This window comes from Bos mutus, chromosome 18, assembly GCF_027580195.1.
Source record: "Bos mutus isolate GX-2022 chromosome 18, NWIPB_WYAK_1.1, whole genome shotgun sequence".
NCBI classification, from domain to species: domain Eukaryota; kingdom Metazoa; phylum Chordata; class Mammalia; order Artiodactyla; family Bovidae; genus Bos; species Bos mutus.
In genome coordinates, this window is record NC_091634.1 from 15,311,235 (window position 1) to 15,318,243 (window position 7,009).

Sequence of the window (7,009 nt, forward strand, 5' to 3'; positions counted from 1 at the left end):
AAAACTTTTCTATAAATTTAATAAAACAATGCAAAGAACAGTACTGTGTGTTGATCATGGATACATATATGACATTGCCTTTTAGGAAGTGAAGGCAGTTGTTATATTTATCTGTAATATTTCTTTAATAAAAGACAGCAAATATGACAGTAGTAATGAATCTGGTTGTCAAAATTATGTTGTTTTTTAAAGTTATTATTTCTTGTCTGTATTTTCCTGTTTCTCTAAAATAATCAAGTGGATAGAGAAAACCTGGACCTATATGGATTCTTATTTTTGATCAGATATAACATTTACAGAAAGTTATCTTTAATAATGATACATAAACCAAGCCTGAATTAAGATATTTTGCTTACCACCTCATGTTACTTAGCATACACAAATCAGAAGTATACAGCATCTACTTGAAGAGAGCTTTAAAATTTTTCATTTTTTATTTTAAACATGAGTTCCTCCCTATTTGAAACCAGAAAAGAAACAAATTTAGGAAAAAATATCACCTGCATTTGGGTTGGTTTCAAACTAAGGGGAAAAGACCACTCATGCATAATGTAAAATGTTAATGTTGTAACATATCAAGACAAGGATACTCATATTGGGACAGAAGAAGTGTCAAAGTATATAAACAAATCTTTCTTTGGCTTCTGAATTTTTAAATGGGAATTCAGATAGTGGTTATTTTTATGTGTCAGGTAAGAGCTCAGTGAATATGAAAGTTCACTTCTTCCTATACCACAGCTGTTTTATATTAATGCCTTTCAATTTTTTTCTAATTTTTTATTGGAGGATAATTGCTTTACAATATTGTGCTGGCTTCTGCCAAAAATGAACTCAAATATTTATAGTACTGAAACTTCTTTCCTCTGAATCAGTTCAGTTCAGTCGCTCAGTCATGTCCAACTCTGCGACCCCATGGACTGCAGCACACCAGGCTTCCCTGTCCATCACCAACTCCCGGAGCTTGCTCAGACTCATGTCCATCGAGTCTGTGATGCCATCCAACTATATTATCCTCTCTCATCCCCTTCTCCTGCCTTCAATCTTTCCCAGCATCAGGGTCTTTTCCAATGAATCAGTTCTTTGCATCAGGTGGCCAAAGTATTGGGAGCTTCAGCATCAGTCCTACGAATGAATATTCAGGACTGATTTCCTTTAGGATTGACTGGTTTGATCTCCTTACAGTCCAAGGAACTCTCAAGAGTCTTCTCCAACACCACAGTTCAAAAGCATCAATTCTTCGGTACTCAGCTTTCTTTATAGTTCAATTCACATCCATACATGACTACTGGAAAAACCACAGCTTTGACTAGATGGGCCTTTGTTGGTAGAGTAATGTCTCTGCTTTTTAATATGCCATCTAGGTTGGTCATAGCTTTTCTTCCAAAGAGAAGAAATCTCATGGCTTTTAATTTCATGACTCCAGTCACCACCTGCAGTGATTTTGGAGCCCAAAATAATTTCTCTGAATAGCCCATTCATATATTTTATCTTTTTCTACTGGAACTTCCAAAAATACTTTTATTTAGAAATTATTACAGATTTATATAAGTTGAAGAAATAATACCCTAAAGCAGGGGTCCCCAACCTTTGGGATGTAATACCTGATGATCTGAGGTGGAGAAGATACAATAATAATAATAGAAATAAAGTGCATGATAAGTGTAATGTGTTTGAATCATCCCCAAACCATCTTCTTTCCCCACCACCCACCCCACCTCTGGCCCATGGAAAAATTGTCTTCTGTGAAACTAGTCTCTGGTGCCAAAAAAGGTTGGGGACCACTGCTCTAGAGGACTTTTAGTTTGTGTACCCTATATCTGCATTCCCCTAATGTTAACATTTTACATGACTGTAGTTATATATCAAATTTGACACTAATTAGATTCATAGGCCTTACCAGATTTCACTGATTTTGCGTGCATTTGTGTGTCTTGTTACAATTTTACCTAGTGTAAGTTTTTGTAATGACCACTACAATCAAAATATAGAACTTGGAACACCACAAGTATCACTTATTCTATCCCTTTGTAGTCATACCTTCTTTCCTCCCCTTGTACCCCACTCCTAATCCCTGACAAACACTATTCTCCTTAATTTCACTATACCAGGAGTGTTCTATAAGTGAAATCACTGTATTACCTTTAATATTTATATTTACCTACCTAATTACTATGTAACCTTTTAAGGTTGGCTTTTTTTCACTCAACATAATTCTTTTTAGATCAATTCCACTTGTTGCAGGTACAATAATTTGTTCTACTTTGATCTACAGAGTTCTAAGTACATTTCTTTGTATTAACTTTTTAGTAGTTTAGAACTTCTAGGTATTACTTTATACATACATGACTTATCACAGTCTACTTTCATTAACACTGAACCAGTTCAAAACTTTATTTCTCCCCTTTGATTGTATAGTTACCATAAATATTTCCTCTATATACCTTAAGAACTACATAAGATAGTGTAGCCATTTTTTATTAAACCATCTAACATAATTGGGAACTCAACATTAAATGTACCCATATGTATACTTTCTGTCCTTTCCTCACTCCTGATATTGAAGAACTTCTTAGATCTCCAGAAAAATTCTCAGTTTTCCGTTGTCTGAGCATGTCTTCCTTCACTTCATTCATGAATATTTTTTGCCAGTACGGAGTTCTGGGTTGACAGTTTCTTCAGCACTTAAAAAATGTGCTACTTCTAGATGTCCTGTGCTCTGATGAAAAATATGTTATTTAAGTCACTGTTTTTCTGTAGGTATAGATCATTTCTAACACTGCTTTCAATTTTGTTTTTAGTTTTCTGAAGTTGGATTATCATGTGTCTTGTAGATTTCTTTGGGTTTATCCTATTTGGGATTTGCTCAGTTTCTTGAACATGGAGGCTTACATTTATTGCCAAATTTGAGGAGTTTTCTGCCATTATTTCTTTGCATTCCTCTACAGACTCACACTCTCTCTTTTACTTCTAAGACTCAGCATATTTCTCCTCTCTTTTGCTCATATTGGGTAATTTCTCTTGTTCCATCTTTAAATTCCCCGACGGATTCCTCTGTCCTATCCACTGTGTTCTTGAGCATATTCACTAAGTCTTTTATTTCTGCCACTGTATTTTTCAGTTAAAATATTTCATTTTGTTCTTTATACTCTCCCTTTCTTTGCTAAGATTTCCTACTTTTTTTTCCATCTCTTTCAAGTGTATTCACAATTTGTTCACTGAAGCATTTCTATGATTGCTGTTTTAAATTTGTCGGGTAACTTAAATGCTGCAGTTCAAAAGGTGGCATGTGTTCTTCTTTCAGCTAACACCATAACTAGACAAATTGATGAAATAGAGGATACTGAGGTGCAGCTCTTAGGATTAATGAGTCACTGTGATACACAATTCAGGTCGACTAGTCTACCAATGTTGACAACAGGCAAAAATACTTGCTTTTGTGAGATATATTTGTCAGGAGGAAGTGTCATGTTATTCAGTTGCTCAGTTGTGTCTGACTCTGTGACCCCATGGACTGCAGCATGCCAGGCTTCCTGTACTTCACCATCTCCCGGAGCTTGCTCAAACTCATGTCCATTGAGTCTGTGATGCCATTCAACCATCTCGTCCTGTTGTCCCCTTCTCCTCCTGCCTTTAATCTTTCCCAGCATCAGGGTCTTTTCTAAAGAGTTGGCCCTTTGCATCAGGTGGCCAAAGTATTGGAGCTTCAGCGTCAGCATCAGTCCTTCCAATGAATATTCAGGATTGACTGGTTTGATTTCCTTGCAGTCCAAGGGACTCTCAAGAGTCTTCTACAATACCACAGTTCAAAAGCATTGATTCTTCTGCACTCAGCCTTCTCTATGGTCCAACTCTCACATCCATACATGACTACTGGAAAAATCATAGCTTTGACTATATGGACCTTTGTTGGCAAAGTGATGTCTCTGCTTTTTAATACGCTATCTAGGTTGGTCATAGCTTTTCTTCCAAGGAGCAAGTGTCTTTTAATTTCATGGCTGCAGTCACCATCTGCAGTGATTTTGGAGCCCAAGAAAATAAAGTCTGTCACTGCTTCCCCATCTATTTGCCATGAAGTGATGGGACCAGATGCCATGATTTTCATTTATTGAATGTTGAGTTTTAAGCCAGCTTTTTCACTCTCCTCTTTCACCTTTATCAAGAAGCTCTTTAGTTCCTCTTCGCTTTCTGCCATAAGGAGGGCATACCTGCATATCTGAGGTTATTGATATTTCTCCTGGCAATCTTGATTCCAGCTTGAGCTTCATCCAGCCCAGTATTTCACATGAATATAATCAATCTGATTTTGGTATTAACCATCTGGTGATATCCATGTGTAGAGTTGTCTCTTGTGTTTTTGGAAAAGGGTGCTTGCTATAACCAGTGCATTCTCTTGCCAAAGCTCTTTGTTAGCATTTGCCCTGCTTCATTTTGTACTCCAAGGCCAAACATTCCTGTTACTCCAGACATCTCTTGACTTCCTACTTCTGCATTCCGGTCCCCTATGATGAAAAGGACATCATTTTTTGGTGTTAGTTCTAGAATGTCTTGTAGGTCTTCATAGAACCATTCAACTTCAGCTTCCTCAGCATTAGTTGTTGGGGCACAGACTTGGATTACTGTGATACTGAATGTTTTGTCTTGGAAATGAACAGAGATCATTCTGTCATTTTTAAGCCTGCACCCAAGTACTGCATTTTGGACTCCTCTGTTGACTATGAGGGCTACTCCATTTCTTCTAAGGGATTCTTGCCCACAGTAGCAGATGCAATGGTCATCTGAACTAAATTTGCCTATTCCAGTCCATTTTAGTTCACTGATTCTTCTAAAATGTCAATGTTCACTGTTGCTATCTCCTGTTTGACCACTTCCAATTTACCTTGATTCATGGACCTAACATTCCAGGTTCCAGGAAGTGCATGAGGATATGTTATGTGCACTTTTGTTGTCAGTTAACACCCCAGCCACAGAATCTTTGAATGATTACATATCAGGAAAACTGAACTGGTTATTTTGTGTCGGTATGCATATGGACAGAACTGCTGCCATGACTGAACAGCTTTCTGGTTTCACAGGTTGGGCCAAAAAGGTCACTTCTGAAAGTGAATCTATGCACTGTGTCACCCATAAAGAAATGCTGAATAGCCAAAAAATGTCACCTGAACCTAACAATATTTTATGGGATGTGATCAAAATTAACCACATTAAAGTACATGCCCTTAACTCACATCTGTTCTTGCAGCTCTCTGAGGACATGGATGCAAAGCACACATGTTTTATACACAGAAGTGAGATGGCTTTCTAAAAGTGGATCGCTAGCCAGAGTTCTTGAGTTACAAGAGCTGCTCCAGAGATTTCTTTTAGAAAGCAGCCATCACTGGCAGCACATTTCATTGACATAGAATAGGTGGCAAAACCTGCTTGTGTAACATATTCAACAAACTCAATCCATCACTTCAGAGAAAGACAACTGCATTCAAGTTGGCAGATAAAGTGGCTGCATTCAAAATCAAACTGGAATTATGGAGGCAACAAGTGAATAGTGGGATTTTTGACACATTTCAAACATTAACAGATTTTAAGAGAGACTAAGAAGAGCAGCCTTCTTCACCCAGTCAGTGCATGATCACCTATCTCAGCTTTTGAAAGACTTTGAGCATTACTTCCCAGCCAAAAAAAAGACCCCGAACTGTGACGGGATGGATCCATGACCCACTTATGAATAAGCCAGGTGAATCAACACTGTCCGTGCTAGAAGAGGATCAACTGCCTGCAGTCACAAATGATGGTGGCCTTAAAGTATGTTTTTGACAACTTCAAATCTCCTTATGTTATGGATTAAAGTCAAGGGAAAATATTCCGAGATTGCCACAAAAGCAAAGAAAAGCCTGCTTCCATTTCCAACATCCTCTTTGTGAAGCAAGAGTTTTCTGTAGTGACAGCAACCAAAACAAGATTACAGAGTAGACTGGACATAAGCAACACACTTCAGGTGTCAATGACTCTGAACACCCCCAGATGGGACTGCATAGTTGGAGGAAAACAAGCTCAGGGCTCCCACGAATTCTACATTATGCTGAGATGTTTAACTATTTCATTATATATCACAATGTAATAATAACACTAATAAAGTGCACAATAAATCTAATGCTCTTGAATCATCCCAAAACCAGCCCTCCCCACCCCACTCCATGGAAAAATTATCTTCCATGAAACAGGTCCCTGGTGCCAGAAAGGTTGGGGACTGCTGATCTACACTATCAACTAGAATATGCTACTAAACTATACAAATCAAATCAAAAGGAAAAAAGTAGATACCCAAGAAAAAGTAAGAAAAAGATACGAAGTCATTTTGCAGAAAGGAAAAATCAAATATTTTATGTCAAAGTTAACGATATTCAAACTTTTCAATCATCAGATAAATCAAATTTAAACAAGATACAAATTTATACACAGATTGTGAAAATTAGAAAGCCAGATAATGCCAAGTGTTGGTAGTAGTGTGGAGAAAGAAGAACTCATACACTACTAACAGGAGAGTTTACTAGTGGAGAGTTTTTGGTCAAATTAAGTGCAAGTGAACCTGATGACACAGTAATCTCGTTCTCTGGGGTATACATCCCAGAGAAAATATCACATTTCCATAAGAGAGATGTATAAGAATTGTAATCATAGTCTTGTTCATTATGGTCACTCCTCTTGCCACTCTATGTTCGTTATGTCACTCCTGTTGGGGGAGTGAAGTTTTTTGGTGGGATTAGAGGCAATCTAGTATTCTTCACTCAGGGAATGGCCAAATAAAATAAGTTGAATATTATGGAGCAGTACAAACAAAAGAACTAGACATGGGTTTTGCTGAGTGAAAAAAGTTTTAATAAGTCTACTGTGCCAAGTTGCTTACATAAATTAAAAGAAACAAAAAACAGTAACACTTGCATTTTATTTTGTTAGAAGGAGACACTTAAAGACATGGTGAATGTGAAGGGATTCGAGTTAAGGATAAAAGGGAGTT